Genomic DNA, 15147 nt, shown 5'->3' on the forward strand with positions numbered 1-15147 from the left:
AGAGCAGTGTTTCTCAAAGTGGTCCACGGACCCACTCTGCCTTTGAAGCTTAGCAATAGCCCTTCAAAGGTGAAAGTGCCGTGTGGAGCCCAGGATCAGCTGGGGACTCCTCCACTGACCCCAGGCTCCATACAGTGCTGACACTTTGAAACTCCACAGGGAGCCTGGAGTCAGGCTCCTTGCAGCATTTCAAAGTGGCACTGCTGTGTGGAGCCCAGGACTCCCCAGCTGATCCCTTCGGTGGTTCAAAGCGGGAGCGCTGCACGGAGCCTGGGGTCGGCAGGGTAGTCTCCACCGCTGACTGCAGGTTACATGCGGCACTTTCACCTTTCAAGTGTAGCATCAGCCCTAGGACTGTTGCTACACTTCAAAGGCAGAAGTGCCCTACCAAGTAATTGAATAGTCAATGCAAAACGCATTCACTATTCGATTAGTCAATTAGTCAATATTTAACATCCTTAATACTCACTTCATATGAAAATACAGATGTTAAAGGTGGGAGAAATTGGCTTTCTAATGCGCCAATCAGATAATGTTGTTGTTCAAGACTAAGGTACCAGTGTCAGATCTGTAGATGAATTCCAAGTTCTGCAGAGTGTCTCTGTAATTGGTTAGTGAAATTCCTTTGTCAACGAATGGCTACTTTTAAATCCGTGATTGAGTGACCAGGCAGGTTAAAAGGTTCCCCTGCAGGTGTCAGCCTGCATTTTCACAAGCATTACGAGGGTTTGTCCACTGAGTCAGGCTCAGTCAATTTAGCTACCAGGACTGGAAGCCAGGCCTTTTCTGAGGTCACCACCTGGCCACAGAGTTCATCAGGTCTTAGCTAAATGAGCAGAGCTCAGTCTGTGCAGACCAGGCAGAAAGGAACATGCTTGATTGCTTCAGCAGAGCCAGCAGGTTGGCTCCTTTCGCTCGTGCAACTAGCAGTAAACTGGTCAGAGCCCAATCTGGGCCTGGCTATGGTGTGACTCCTTTAGCAAGCATGAGTAGCTGCACCCAGAAAGGCCTGTCTTTTTGGGTGCCCATCACTGTGGAATGGGCAGCGCCGGCCTGCTGCAGCCTGTAAAGGCCCCATACAGATGTAGTGCCTATAAACAGATCTGAGCTGTACAGTGGTTTTGTAGAACTGATGTAGAACCCTGTCTTTGACCTCACATTAACCCCGCTCAGAGACCCAGCCACAGGATATGGTGAGAGGAACACTAAAATAGACCATGAAGAGACTTTGTCCAGCCATCTCCTGCCTCCAGCCACCCTCCCCCTCGTAGCATGTGTAGCTATAGGGCAGTATGTACACGTACTGTACGGACTTGATGGTACATTCTGTGTTTCTTCCATTTGCTAGAGAAATCTGGTCTCTTTTTCTTTAAAGTTGCTCCTTAACACACAAACTTTTCCAGGAGGCCTATGGAATGTCCACCCCATCTCAGGAGTTTTTAAACTAGAGTCAGTGGGAAGTGCCCAGTTCTACCCAGTCCCATATAAGGAGCTCAGATGCTAGCTGCAGCTACAGGAAGATGTCGATGTCTTGTCACTTCCTGCGTCCGTCACACCTTGTCTCTGATCTTCAGGTGAAATCTAGTGCGGTCACAGTTAGCAGCAAAGGTCCCTGCACAAATCAGGAAACCCTGCAGCCAAGTGTCACGTAGCTCGCAGCTGGCCTGTTTGTTTTGGGGAGGGGGAAACTGGTCACCATCAAAGTACTCTGTGTCCTGGGCTAATGTGCATCTGAGCGAGATCTAGGAAGCTGCAGTCTCATCTTCCATCTTTAATCGACGACTATTTCCTGCAGATTACACACACCCCTTTTTTTACAAATGATCCAAAGGATGGCATCACAAGCCACGTGACTGAGGGGGCAGAGTTAAGGGCATTTGGGGGACAGTCACTGTGTCATTTCCAGTTGCTGGAAAGTTTGATTCTGCAGCCTCCCCTCCTAGCCTGCAAACCTGCCGACATGTGACATGGGCCCTGGTTCCATGCATGGAGAGGACGCAATGGGGGGCACCTGGGTTTGCTGCCTCTTATGCCATAGTTCAGTGGTGATGATGGCTTAATGCCTGGAGCTAAGCGTGTTTTCTCTGTGTGTGAATTAAATCAACCAAGTTCAAAAGGAAACGGAAACAAGATAAATTCGATCCTGTGCCCCCAGTAGGTTACCAATGAGGAGAGACCCAGGGACTTACTCATGCCCCACAGATACCCTGCCCCCAAGTGGCAAGTGGGTGAGTGGCCAGGTCCCTAGCAAGGGATGGGACACGGGCTGTGTTTGTGCTGCCGCTGGCTAGAGAGCAGGAGAAAGCTGGGGGCCAGGAAGGTTTGATTCTGATCCTGGCTCTGGGAGGCGAGTGGGGACTAGTGGTTAGAGTCGAGGGCCTGGCAGGCAGGACTCCTGAGTGTTGCCAGCAGAGGTCGCCGTAGGGCAGAAGAGGGGGTTGAGAGAAATGGGACGGGAGCTGCAGGGCAATAAGGGTTGGGAGGGAGATGAGCCGAGGACAGTGCTGAGAGATGGGGGAAGGGGTTTGAGAGCAGACAGGATGGGGCAGAAAGGACGAAGATTTGAGGGGACATGGGAAGGGGCAGCAGGGCGGAGGTTTGGGGGGAGATGGAGGAAGGTCCAGCGGGGGCCACAGACATTGTTGGAAGGGGGTGGCGAGAGGGGGGATGGGAACGGTTCCCCCCTCACTGAGTCAGGGTCAGCGGATGGGGTGTGGGGATTTGTTTTCCCTCCAAAACTCCAGCTGAGCTGGGGCAACTCTGTCCGGTGGGGAGGGGGGGAACAAGGGGCAGGCGACACCCCCCATGGCCATGGGGCAGATACACACTGACACACTCATGAACGGGGAACGCTGGTGCCCCCCAGCCAGGTGGGGGGAGTTTCCATTGTCCCCTCTTCCCTTCCCCCCTCAGCACCTGCTCCCTTTATCCCCGCTCTCCCCCCATATTCCCCTCCCCCCAGTGGGCACCATTTCCATGAGGGGAGGGGGACAATGGTGGCAGCCATCGTAGCTGAGGGCGGGGGATTGGCATTGAAAGGACACGGGGGGAGGATGGCCAGTGGTGGCCGGGAGGCCCTGGTTTTCCTGGGCGGCAATTGGAAGGCAAACTTTGCGGGTACGACCCCCACACAAGGACTCAAACCCGCCTGTCCCTGGATGGGGGTGAGCGGAGTCAGCCCGGCTCCCCGTCCTGCTGGAGTCGCCCGAGCAGAGACGCTTGTTTGTTTCCACAGGAGCCGGGCTCCGGGGAGGTGGCTCCGGTGCTTTTCACTCTCTGTGTGGACAGCAAGGGCTGTGGCTGACCCTGCTCCCAGTGTAAGCGGGGGAAAGGCCCTCGTAACCCCAGCAAGGCTGGGCCAGGATCCCTGGAGGCGCGACCCCCCAGTCTTGTCCTGGGCACTTAGCACAGGGGCAGGGAGTCCCCAGCTTGGGGTGGTCTCTGTGCTCCGGATGCTTCCCGACCACAGCTCGTTACATAGAGCTCAGGGCAAACACAATTTATTGAACAGCAATTAATTAAAAAATAGAGGAAAGAGGGGGAGGTGAAAGGAAACAAGTGACCGCCCTGTGGGTACAGGGACACCACAAAGAGCCATCTCGGCAAGGGAAAGGAAGTTCACAATCTGTTTCTCACACGTGCCAGGCCCTGGCCGTGCTGCGCTGACACCCCACGGTGACCATCGTACCTCAGAGCAGCCCCCGGCAGCCCGTGTTCCCCACAGCGACAGAGCCGGGCTGGGCTGGGTACAAAGTGTTGTGCTAGCAGGGCCAGCTCGACCATACAGGCGAATTAGACGTTGCCTTGGGAGCCAGGCTTCCTGGGGCACCAAATTAAACAGAAGAGATTTTGTCTGTATTTAAAATATCTACACGTGTGTGATCTCCTCTGAACAAAGTGTCAAACATTGTACCTGTCAAACAGCGCCACGTGGCCATGTCAGAAGCTGAGGTGCTTATAACACCTAGAGGAGCACAGTGGGGTACGTCAATCCAGTTAAAACGTGGCCGGGCACAGTTTGAAAAGAGCCACGCCGAGTTCTGCTGACTGGCAGCTCAGTTGGTTTCAGTAGCCCAGTACTGGCCAGTCACACAGCTCGGTCCGTGTTGCTCGCTCCTTAGCGAAGGCCGGTCAGCCACCCGCAGCAGCTGTTTGCCGTGTGACGAGCCGTGATGCCGAAGGCGCTGTGCCCATGAGAATCGTGTCTTGTGCTGGACTTGAAACGTCCGGGAAGAGGTTTTATCCAGATTGTAAAAGGAGCATCACAAGTACTTGGAAAATGTCTTGTCGACTACTGCAGTTAAAGTAGCAGTAAGGCCGGTTTCCTTTCTCCCTACGGCAATGGTCCATAACAGACATTCTGCCCTTTCGTTTAATTGTTAAATAGTTTAAAAACAGTTCTCAATGAATGCTGATATGATAAAAGAAATGAGAACTTACCAGCTGTATGGCACTGAGGTGGCATCGCATGCATGGTAACATGCCCAGAAAGATGTCAGTAAAATAGAGAGCTACACGCTCAATTGTAAAGTCGTCACTTTTCTCTTGCCTTGTGTTATTTATTTCCTCCATATTCCATCATTCTTACTAATCCTTTTGTTGATAGCCCTGCCCAGAAACACTGGGTGCAACTCAAAATGGTTAGAACGCAAAGGTTTATGTTGAGCCAGGTGGTTTGGGGCCAAAAAGCTTGAGAGCCGCTGCTCTGGGATGTGCCCTGCAGCCTCCTGGGGGAGGGGAGGTCACCTCCTCTGAAGCTGGGTTGAGGGGAGAGGGAAGAGGTTTCTGCTGTAGGGCTCCCTAAAGCTGGCCCTGGCCTCTGTCACGTGGTGGTGGGGGGGTGTCTCTGTGTTTCTGATGTGACTTGAGGTATCGCCCCTTCCTGACAGCACGTCCCTGCCCCCAAAAGTGGGAGCTGGAAAAAAAACTGTAAAGAGTCTCTGAGGAGCAGGGTTATGTGCGTGTGGGGCAGACCCCCAGACACCTGGGCACAGAAAGGGCAGCTCCCCTGGGCCCTGACTGGGCTCTCATCGCCCAGCCATCCTCACCACTGCCCTACTTCTGTCCTGCTCCTCACCCCCACCCTCCGCTTTTCCCATCCCCTGTTCTCCTCCATCTCCTCCCCCTTCCCTTCTCCTTCCCCTCCACATTTCTACCTGCCCAGCCCTCTGCCCATCCCCATCCTCTCCCTCCTCCCCATTTGTCCCCCTCTTATGTGAGGGGCTTTGCTGGAAATGTCCCTTCCCCCCCCAGCCAGGGAGATCTCCCCTCTGGGAACAATTCACCCCCCCATCTCGCTCCCTCCCCTCCACATTGTTTCCTCCATTCCCCACAGTTGAAAATTGAGTTCCCCCGTCCCCTCAGGTGACAGTTGGGCTCCCCCATATGCAGCTGCCTAGGTAAGCGCCCCCCAGCCAGAGCCTGCCCCGGCACCCACATCCCCTCCCCCACTGCCCGTCCCAGGCGACCACCTGAACCTGCGTCCCCCTTTCCCCAGGTCACAGCTCCCTCCCTGACCCTGCACCCCCCCGACACCCCTCCCCCAGGCCAGACTCCTCTCTGACACCCTGTGACGGCGCGTTGGGGTCCCCCGCCTCCTGCACCCCCGTAATGGCATGAACAGACTCCACCAGCCGGTAGAATAGAGGTGGTTTATTGCTTCTTCAGGATACAGCACAGCACAGATGTCATCAGGCTCAGGGCAGGTCTAGGATGCCTCAGCCCCCCTTGATATAGGGAAGTGGGTCTCGGCTTCTAAACCCCCCAGCCTGTAGCTGAGGCTGCTTCCTCCATGCTCCCAGACAGAAACTAACTAACTCTCCTCCAGCCCTGCCCCCCAGCCAGGGCAGACTTCCACCCCCTCCCTGCACCCAGGCTCCTACCCTAAACTCCCTTCTGCACCCAACCACCCCGTCCCAGACCCCAAACCCCTCGGTAGAAATGTGGCCCTTGATCAGTTATCAAAATGCCCCCCCCCCCATTAAAAATTATTGACCAAGCCTGATACAAATGTTTTTTCAAATGTTGTTTAATCAGAGTTTAAATCCAGTTCTATACAATTAGGAGGGTTGGGGAGAGGGGGATGCAGCTGCTGGCTCCTCAGCTCCCTCACTGGCTGTCTTCCTGCTGCAAGGGAAGCAGAATCCGTCAGCGGTTCATCCCCCAAGGACTCAGGGGTACTGGGCCCCCCGGGATTTCCACCCCCCTCCCCCTGCGCTGAGACTTGTTCTGCTCTCTGGTCACGCCTGTCAGGCCTGCAGCCCGTAGGGGGAGCTCCTGACCCCCCCAGGGCTCCTGACACCTCTGCCCCCTCCCGCCTCCTAGGACACGTTTTCTCCCCCAACCATGCAGGTAGGACATGGGGTGGGGGCAGCCTGAGGAAAGGGGCGGGGGGGACTCACTGAGGGGAAGAGAAGGAGACCCTGCCCCTGCCCCATTCTCCTGCATTTGCTCCTGCTGCTCACCATGTATCCCAGGAGCTGATGGGCCTGCCCCTGCAGGGCGTGGGCCAGGACCAGCCCGGCCTTGCTGTGGCGCCGCAGGGGGGAGCGGGCAGCGTGCAGAGCCGCATCCAGAAAGGCATTCTCCTGCTCTGGTGTGAAGAGCTGCCCAAAGACCTGAAATCAAGAGCACAGGAGGTTTCAGCTGACGGCCCAGAGCCCGGCCCCAACTCCTGGGGCTAAAACAGCTTCCTCCTCCCCCAAACTCCCTTCCAGACCCTGCACCCAGACGCTCTCCTCACCCTGCACCCCAAACCCCTACCCCGGGTCACACCTTCCTCCTGCCCCCAAGGCCCTCCCAGACCTCACCCCCCTCCGCACAACAGAGCAGCCCTAGGCCACTGGCCAACATCTTGGAGCGGCCTCCATCAAAAAGTGTTGCCCCCCGTCCCGCCCTGGTTCCCCTCCTACGGGAGATCCGGGCTCCGTGCGTCACTGCCCCTAGGAAGCGCCGCCCCTTTGAAACGCCGGGACAGCGTCACAAAGGGGCAGCGCCGCCCTGTCCACGGCTCGAATAGTCGAGGGAAAATGCATCGACCATTCGATCAGCGACTCACTCCCCACTTCCACCCCGCGTCCTACCCCACGAGGGCCCCAGCCAGCCCCACCCCCGAGCCCTGCCCTGCCCTGGCAGCGCGTCCTTACCTCTCCCACCCTGACGGTGTTGCTGTGAGCCAGGACCCACCTCTCCTTGTACCAGTGCCTGCACCACAGGTCCTCTGCCTGGTGGATGTTGAGGCCTGCAAGAGACACAACAGGGTCATTCTGCTGGCAGGTCTGAGCCCTTCCCTCCCACGGGCCCCTGCAGGCATCCCTGGGCAAATGGAGGGGCACAGGGGGCAGAAGGACGGGAACACAGAGGGACGCATCCCCCCTTGGGCCAGTCTGGGGAAAAGGGCTGGGTCCCCTCCCCCCGCCGCCGGCACCCTCAGGGTGTCCCTGGGGCCCACTTCCCAGCTGGGTTCCTTACCCCTGTGGTGCAGGACTAGTTGGAAGAGGCGGTGCACCCCCTCCCGGGCCAGCCGGCTGACGTCCTCGGAAGGGTCCGAAATGAAAAGGCCCAGCTGGGCCACGTGGTGACCCATCCTCGGCCAGTCGGCTGAGTTCTGAGGGGAGAGAGAAGAGGGGGGGTCCCTCAGCATCCTGTCCCACGCAAACGGCCGCTCCGTGAAAGGCCCAGGGTCGCCCCTCCCCAGGGAAAGGGGAACGCGGATCAGTCCCGGCCCATTCCCGACCCTGCCTCTGCCCCCCGGGGACGGTCCCAGCCCCGTGCCCTGCAGCCCCAGACCCCCCGGCTCCGAGGTCACTTACGTCAAACCCCGGGAGGGTGGTGGCGACTCGCAGCAGGGTCGTGGTGCTGCCAAGGGCCCTGGCTCGCTCCTGGGGCAGGCGGGACTCCAGCCACGGGCTCAGGTGCTGGGGGGGAAAGAGGCAGGTCAGGACCCGTAGGGAGGCGCCAGTTCTGGGCAGAGCCTGGGGCTCCTCTCAGACTGTGCCCCCCCCAGCCACTGACACTGCTCCTCTCTCGGCCCCCCGGGGAAGCAGGGCCAATGGCCCCGTCCCCCCCACGGGGCTCACCTCCAGAATCAGCTGGAGCCGGGCGGTGTCTGGGGACTCGGCGAGGAGATTGCCCAATAGGACATCGAGGATGTCAGCAAGGCCCCGGCTGAACTCCTGCAAGGCAAGGGGGAGCCCTGGGTCAGAGGGGGGGTGGGGTTGGGGGATCCAGGCCGCCAGAGGCTGCTCCTGCTCCTGGCTGGGGGGGAGGGGCGAGGGAGGGGACGTACCTGATTGTGGGTGGGCTCCTGCTGCCAGTCCCCAGACACTGTCTGTCCCACGGCCGCCCTCAGCAGGGGGCTCAGGAGCTGGGCCGGCAGGGGAGGCTTCAGGGTGCTGGCAGGAGAGAGGGGCAGAGACTGTTAATTCAGCAGCAGGAGACTTTCCCACTCCCTGGTCAGGGGATCTGCTCTGGGGGGGAGTCGGCGGGGGGGGGGGGGGTCGGTACCTGAGGCTGCAGGCGGCGCTGAGGCAATTGGCCAAGACCAGCGGGGGGGGCGAGTCCTCCATGATCTCCTGGGAGACCCAAGGAGACAAAGGGGCGTGTGAGACTGGGGCCCCCAAGAGACGCTCACGCGGCCAGCGCCCCCACCCAGCAGGATCCAACCCCACTGCCTCCCGCTGCCCTGTAGCCCCCCTGCCCGGCACAGGGCCCCTCCCAGCACCCCCCTCCCAAACTGGGACCAGCTCAGTCCTTGTCCCCAGGCCGTCTCCTGCCCCTCACTGCCCTGGTGACCAGCCTCTGAATCTCCTCATCCCTGCTCCCCAGGCGCATCCCCAGCAGCCCACTCTGCTGGCTTCCAGCACCCCCCCCCCCCATGGCCTGGGGAGACCCCTCCCTGTCCCGAATCCCCCTTCCTGTCCAGCACCCCAGACCTGCCCCATTTCTCTGTCCCTCCCTCCTCCACCAACCCCACCCACCCACCCCCTCCAGCTCTCCTGCCCCCACCATTTCCAGGTCCCCCACCCACACCCATTGCCCAGGCAGACCCCTGTCCACCCCTCGTATCCCCTCCCCTCCTCCCGGCCACCGCGACTCGCTCACCACAATCCTGGCCACCACGGTGTCCCTGCTGCAGCGCGTCGCCAGGGTGCCCTCGCCCCTTTGGAGGGCGGCGAGGCAGGCGGTGGAGATGGCCAGGAGGAACCGCTGGAGGGTGGCTGGGCTCTGCACCCCAGAGAGAGTCTGTGAGCCTGGGGCCTGCCCCCCCCCCGCCCCCGGGCAGCGGCAGGGCTCAGGTCTCCCAGGAGTGGAGGTGGGAGCTGCTGGTTGTCCAAGCACCCACACTCCCCCCGCAACTGCTGCCCCAGGCTTGTGGGGGCCCAGCTGGTGCATGACAAGAGACCCCAGCTTGGGGGGCCCATGTCATGCAGGAGAAGGAGCCTCAGGGGGATCCCCAGGGACAAGCCCCTCCCGGGGGGGGGACGTGCTGGGAAGGGGCCGGACACACTCGGGTCCCCCCCGTGTGGAGAAGGTTCCTACCGTGTCCCGGGTGTGGAGCTGCTCTTCGATGTCGTAAATGGACACGTCCTCCACCCAGGAGTCCACCCGCTCCCGGCAGCGCTCCGGTGAGGCGCAGGGGGACTCTGTGCAGGAGGGAAGGGACCAGGGTGACTCCAGTGGCCAGCAGGGGTCACGCGCCCCCATGTCAGGGACCCAGGGCAGGTTGGGCCCCACACGCCCCTCGCAGGGACCCATCCCCCTTCCACCCTCACATCTGCCAACGCCCTCAGCAGAGCCCCCACCAGGAACAAGAGAGCCAAGCAGCAGCCCCCGCCCCCATCCATTGCCCTGGCTGCACTGGGGCTGCCCCTCCCCGCCCCTGCCCCCCCCCCCCGGGTACTGGGTGAGCCCCTGGGCCCAGCGTGTTCACGGCCCCTCACCTGGGTCTGAGCGGCTGCAGGAGGTGGCCCGGCTGCAGCTGGAGGCCCAGGCGCTGCTGCTGACGGACCTGGACCCACAGCTACAGGGGCTGGTGCGGGGAGCGATGGGCTGGGGGCTCCCGGAGACTGGCAGGTCCCCGGGGGCCGGGCAGGGCGATGCCGCCTGGTGGTAATGGGGGCTGGGCTCCCGGGGCAGGTGTTTCTCTCCACAGAGGAGCAGGCCCCAGAGCCACCCTACCCGGCTGCCCCGCTGGGCTGGGTCCCGCCTTCCCAGCCGCCCCTGGAGCCAGGTCCGGGTGGGCCTGGCCGGTGGGCGAGTCGCCCCGAGCTGGTGGGATTCAGCATCCCCGCCCGGAGGGACGGAGGAGCTGCTTCCCACCGGCCCTGGGGCCATCTTCAGGGTGTTCTTGAAGAATTGTCTGAAGCGCTTGGCCATTCTGCAAATGAGAGGAGCAAAGGGGAGCTTGGGGCGCAGCCTGAAGAGCGAAATCCAGGGGTTCCAACTCCCCAGAGCGACTGCCCCCAGCCCCCAAATGGCCCCTTGATTATCGGCTCGGTCTTGCACAGACACTGCAAGGACCTGAGGGTATGTCTACACTACAATGTTAGTTCGAACTAACATTCCTAGGCGCTACACTAGCGCTCTGCTAGTTCGAATTTAAATCGAACTAGCGGAGCGCTTAGTACGAACTAGGAAAGCCTCATTTTACGAGGATTAAGCCTAGTTCGAACTTACTAGTTTGAATTAAGGGCTGTGTAGCCCCTTAATTCGAACTAGTGGGAGGCTAGCCCTCCCCAGGTTTCCCTTGTGGGCACTCTGGCCAACACCAGAGAAACTCTATTGCCCCCCTCCAGGCCCCAGACCCCTTAAAGGGGCACGGGCTGGCTACGGTGCCCGTGCCAGGTGCAAGCCTGCCAGCACCCAGCTAGCAGACCCTGCACCTGGCACAGCACAGAGCCACCCACCCGATGTCCCCCAGCCCACCCCCTCTTCCTGGGACCAGACTGGCGGCTCCCGGGAGCTTGCCCGGGACCGCAAGAGGCGGGCACCCACCTGGGCTAGTGCGGACATCGTGGACCTCGTCCACGACCTCCACACTAGGTCACAGGAAAGTGGCCGGCTAGGGCAGGAGAGCTGCCAGCCTGGCCACCCAGTAGCAGGTGTGCATGAAAATCAAGGGGGTCCACTGAGACCCCCGACCCTGAGACCTGAGCTTACAATGGCCGTCCTGGGTCAGACCAAAGGTCCATCTAGCCCAGTAGCCTGTCTGCCGACAGCAGCCAACCCTAGGGACCCTGAAGGGGATGGATGGAAGACAGTGACCAAGCCATTTGTCTCTTGCCATCCCTCTCCAGCCTTCCACAAACCTTGGGCAGGGACACCACTCCTACCCTCTGGCTAAGACTACTCCATGGACCCAACCTCCATGACTTGATCTCCCTTCCCTTTGAACTCTGTTCCAGTTGTAGCCTTCACAGCCTCCTGCAGCAAGGAGTTCCACAGGTTAACTATTTGCCTTGGGAGATAGGCCGGCCCTTGCCCACACATAACCCGCCAACCTGAAGCAGATTCTCACCAGCAACTACACAACGCACCATAATCACTCCAACTCACGAACCAATCCTTGCAACAAACCTCGCTGCCAACTCTGCCCACATATATACACCAGCAACACCATCACAGGACCTAACCAGATCAGTCATACTGTCACTGGTACATTCTCCTGCACTTCCACCAACGTAATATAGGCCATCATGTGCCAACAATGACCCACTGCTATATACATCGGCCAAACAGGACAGTCCCTACGTAAAAGAATCAATGGACACAAATCTGATATTAGGAATGGCAACATACAAAAACCTGTAGGGGAACACTTCAATCTTCCTGGACACACAATTGCAGATCTAAAAGTAGCCATCCTGCAGCAAAAAAACTTCAGGACCAGACTTCAAAGAGAAACTGCTGTGCTACAGTTCATCTTTAAGTTTCACACAATCAACTCTGGATTAAACAAAGACTGTCAATGGCTTGCTAACTACAAAAGCAGCTTCTGCTCTCTTGGAATTCACACCTCCAGATCAGCTGCTAGAAGTGGGCCTCATCCTCCTTGATTGGATCCACCTCGTCATCTCCAGCCTGATCCTGGCCTGCATATTTATTCCTGCCTCTGGAAATTTACACTACATGCATCTGACAAAGTGGGTCTTTGCCCACGAAAGCTTATGCTCCTACACTTCAGTTAGTCTATAAGATGCCACAGGACTCCTCGTTGCTTTTGCAGATTCAGACTAACACGGCTACCCCTCTGATACTTAACTTTCTCTTACTAGTTTGAAGCCTGCTACCCATTCCTTTCCTCTGGTGTCCTCTAGTCCTTCTTTATGGGAACTCAAGAAGAACTTTTCTGAATGCACCCTCTCCATCCAACCCCTGCTTTTAGAGACCTCTATCCTGTCCCCCCTCCGTCTCCTCTTTTCTAAGCTGAACAGTCCCAGTCTCTGTAGCCTCTCTTCATCTGGGACCTGTTCCCAACCCCTGATCATGTTAGTTGCCCTCCCCTCTCCCAGCCTTTCTCTTCCCCTCTCCCACCTCCTTTTCCCAGTCTCCCCCAGTTTTGTTCAATAAAGACAGAGTCAATGTTGGAAGAAACGTTATCTTTATTTTGTACATCAATAAGAAGGGGGGCTAGGGTAGGGTAAGTGGAAGGAGGTGAGGGAGGAATGGGGTACGAGACCCCGATGGGGAGGACTGGGCTGGCTCTGCGGGCTTCTGGGGGTGGAAGCTCTCCTGCAGCCCCCCAATTGCCCCCTCTCCCCAGATGGCAGCCTGCGGCAAGTGCAGCCGGGCTCATGGCCGAGTGCTGTGATGTGCCCAGTGTGGGCACTCCGGGCACTCCAAGCCAGGAGTGCTTTGCAAGCGGGGCACTCTTGAGAACTGTCTGTCCGGGGTGGGGCTCGGGACCCTTTAAGCGCAGCCCTCGGCTAGCCTGAGACAGCATCTCCACGCTCTAAGTCCTCCTCTGATGCCCTGCCGGCACTGCTTCCGGCCATCCTTAAGCCCTGTTCAGGGTCCACTAAATGTGGACATGCTAGTTCGAATTAGCAAAACGCTCATTCGAACTAGTTTTTAGTTCTAGACGCGTTAGTTCGAATTCGCTTAGTTCGAATTAACTAATTCGAACTAAGTTAGTTCGAACTAACTCTGTAGTGTAGACATACCCTGAGTCTCCTACCCATCAACAGCCCCTGCTCAGCCAATCAGGGGCGAGTCTAAGCTGTGGGGGGTGGAGCTTTCTTCTGAAAGACACCAGCATAGACCTATTCCAGCCCCACCTCCCCAGTCCCCACAACGGGGGCTGCATCCCCCGCTCCACGGGCTCCTGCAAATCTCACCCCATCCCTCAGCTTGTCTGTTGTGTCACAAGCTGGGGGGGTGGGCAGCAGGGGAAGGGCACAGAAGAGGTAAGAACAGAGCAGAAATGCGGGCGGGATGGAGGAACCCAGCCGGCCCCGGGCGGGATCCAAACCCCTGGGGGCTCTTACCTTTTGCACAAAGGTGTCGGGATGTGGAACTCACAGAGCACAAAGGAACCGTGAGGAGGAGACGCACCAGAGCTAAAGCAACAGGGGGTCTCCAAAGTCCCCTGGGCCCGCCCCCCCCTTTATCAGCCTGATATGTGGGTCCCTCTGTGAGGTCACCACCTCCCCACCTGCCCTTTGCCTCATATGCTGAGGGCTGCCCAAAGCCACTGTGAGGTCACTGCCCCCCCCTCACCCTGCCAGGCAAATGTCCTGCCTCTAGCCACCCCTCTGGGAAGTTTGAGCCTTTCCTAGGGGTGCCCCCCACTCCCTGACTGGGCATCCTGCGGCCAGCAGCTCCAGTAGCCCCATAGGCTGCTCCCTGCCCTACACTGCAGGCTTCTTGCACGAGAACTGTTTCACGCAGGAGTTCTTGCGCAAAAGGTCTCGTGCAAGACCGCCTCCACCCTGCCATGTGCTTTTGTACAAGAGTGTCCATCGCAGTTGAATGCTCTCTTGTGCAAGAAAGCTCTGATGGCCATATTAGCCATAAAAGTGTCTTGCTCAAGAAGCCCCTGGAGCCTGTCCACGCTGCCTTCTTGCACAACAGCTCTTGCACAAAAGGGGCTTATTCCTCCTGGGGAGAGGAATAACTCTTGTGCAAGAAGCCCTCTTTTCTGATGATTCACTGCAAATTTACTTGCGCAAAAATTCATGTGCAGTGTAGACGTGCCACAAGTTTTTGCACAAGAACAGTTGTTCTTGAGCAAAATGCCCGCACTGCAGCCGCAATGTGTACGTTAGGCATGTCCACTGGGAGCAGAGGAGAGGGTAGAGAAGCGGGGTCCTGGGATGGGTATGTTAATGTGGGGTGCACCCTTGGCTCACTCTGCACCTTTTGGGTGACCCTGCCTTGTTCTGTGCCTCAGTTTCCCCCCACTGCACCATGGGACCAGGGACTCTGCCCCACCTCGGTGTGCTTGGATGCAGTCAGGCCAGTCTGTGACAATTATAAAATTGTCAGACATATGGATGAACATAATTTGTTGGGGAAAGTCAACATGGTGTCTGTAAAGGGAAATCATGCCTTACTAATAGCCAGAGTTCTTTGAGGGAGTCAACTATCATGTGGTCAAGGGGGATCCAGTGGAGATAGTGCATTTAGATTTCCAGAAAGCCTCTGACAAGGTCCCTCACCCAAGGTTCTTAAGAAAAGCAAGTTGTCATGGGAGAATAGGCTCGGCTTATGGTCTCCCCATAACCCTCCTGCAGCTGGTTCTGCCGCATCCAGCTGCTCAGACCCATACCCTCCCCATTGGACACATGCCTCAGTTTCCCTCCAATGGGCACATGCCCTGGTCTCAGATCTCCCCACAGGCGCATGCCCCTGGCTCTCTGCAATACTCACCGAGGAAAAGGATGGTGAGAGCAGATCCCATAATGGGGCAGTGAAGGGTACCACCGATCCCCTAATGCGCAGCTCCACCCCTCCTCAAATAAGGTGCTCAGCTGGTGGTTGCAGCTACAGGAAGTCAATAATATTTCATCTCTTCTGGTATCCCTTGACTCTTATCGGCAGGCGACATGTCATGCAATCACAGTTAATTAGAGGTCTTTGCAAAACCGAGGAAATGATCAGCCTGGCTCAGTGTCCTGCAGCTCCAGCTTGTCCGTATCCCTGTGG

General features: G+C 58.3%; 2 long non-coding RNA genes across 2 annotated transcripts in view; both read right to left on the reverse strand.

Annotated features, from left to right (window-relative positions):
• Positions 1 to 7240, reverse strand: part of LOC142825140 (uncharacterized) — a 238094-nt gene extending 230854 nt beyond the window's left edge. Inside the window, exon 1 of the long non-coding RNA XR_012899628.1 lies at positions 7146 to 7240. This is a non-coding gene — a long non-coding RNA (uncharacterized LOC142825140). The remainder of the gene's footprint in view (positions 1 to 7145) is intronic.
• A 592-nt stretch (positions 7241 to 7832) lies between these two features.
• On the reverse strand, positions 7833 to 8397 carry LOC142825146 (uncharacterized). Its single transcript, XR_012899632.1, has 3 exons — positions 8288 to 8397; positions 8079 to 8174; positions 7833 to 7916 (listed from the first exon to the last, which is right to left on the reverse strand). It is a non-coding gene; the product is annotated as an uncharacterized LOC142825146 (long non-coding RNA).
• Positions 8398 to 15147: the final 6750 nt, after the last annotated feature.

This window comes from Pelodiscus sinensis, unplaced genomic scaffold (assembly GCF_049634645.1).
Source record: "Pelodiscus sinensis isolate JC-2024 unplaced genomic scaffold, ASM4963464v1 ctg36, whole genome shotgun sequence".
NCBI lineage: Eukaryota > Metazoa > Chordata > Testudines > Trionychidae > Pelodiscus > Pelodiscus sinensis.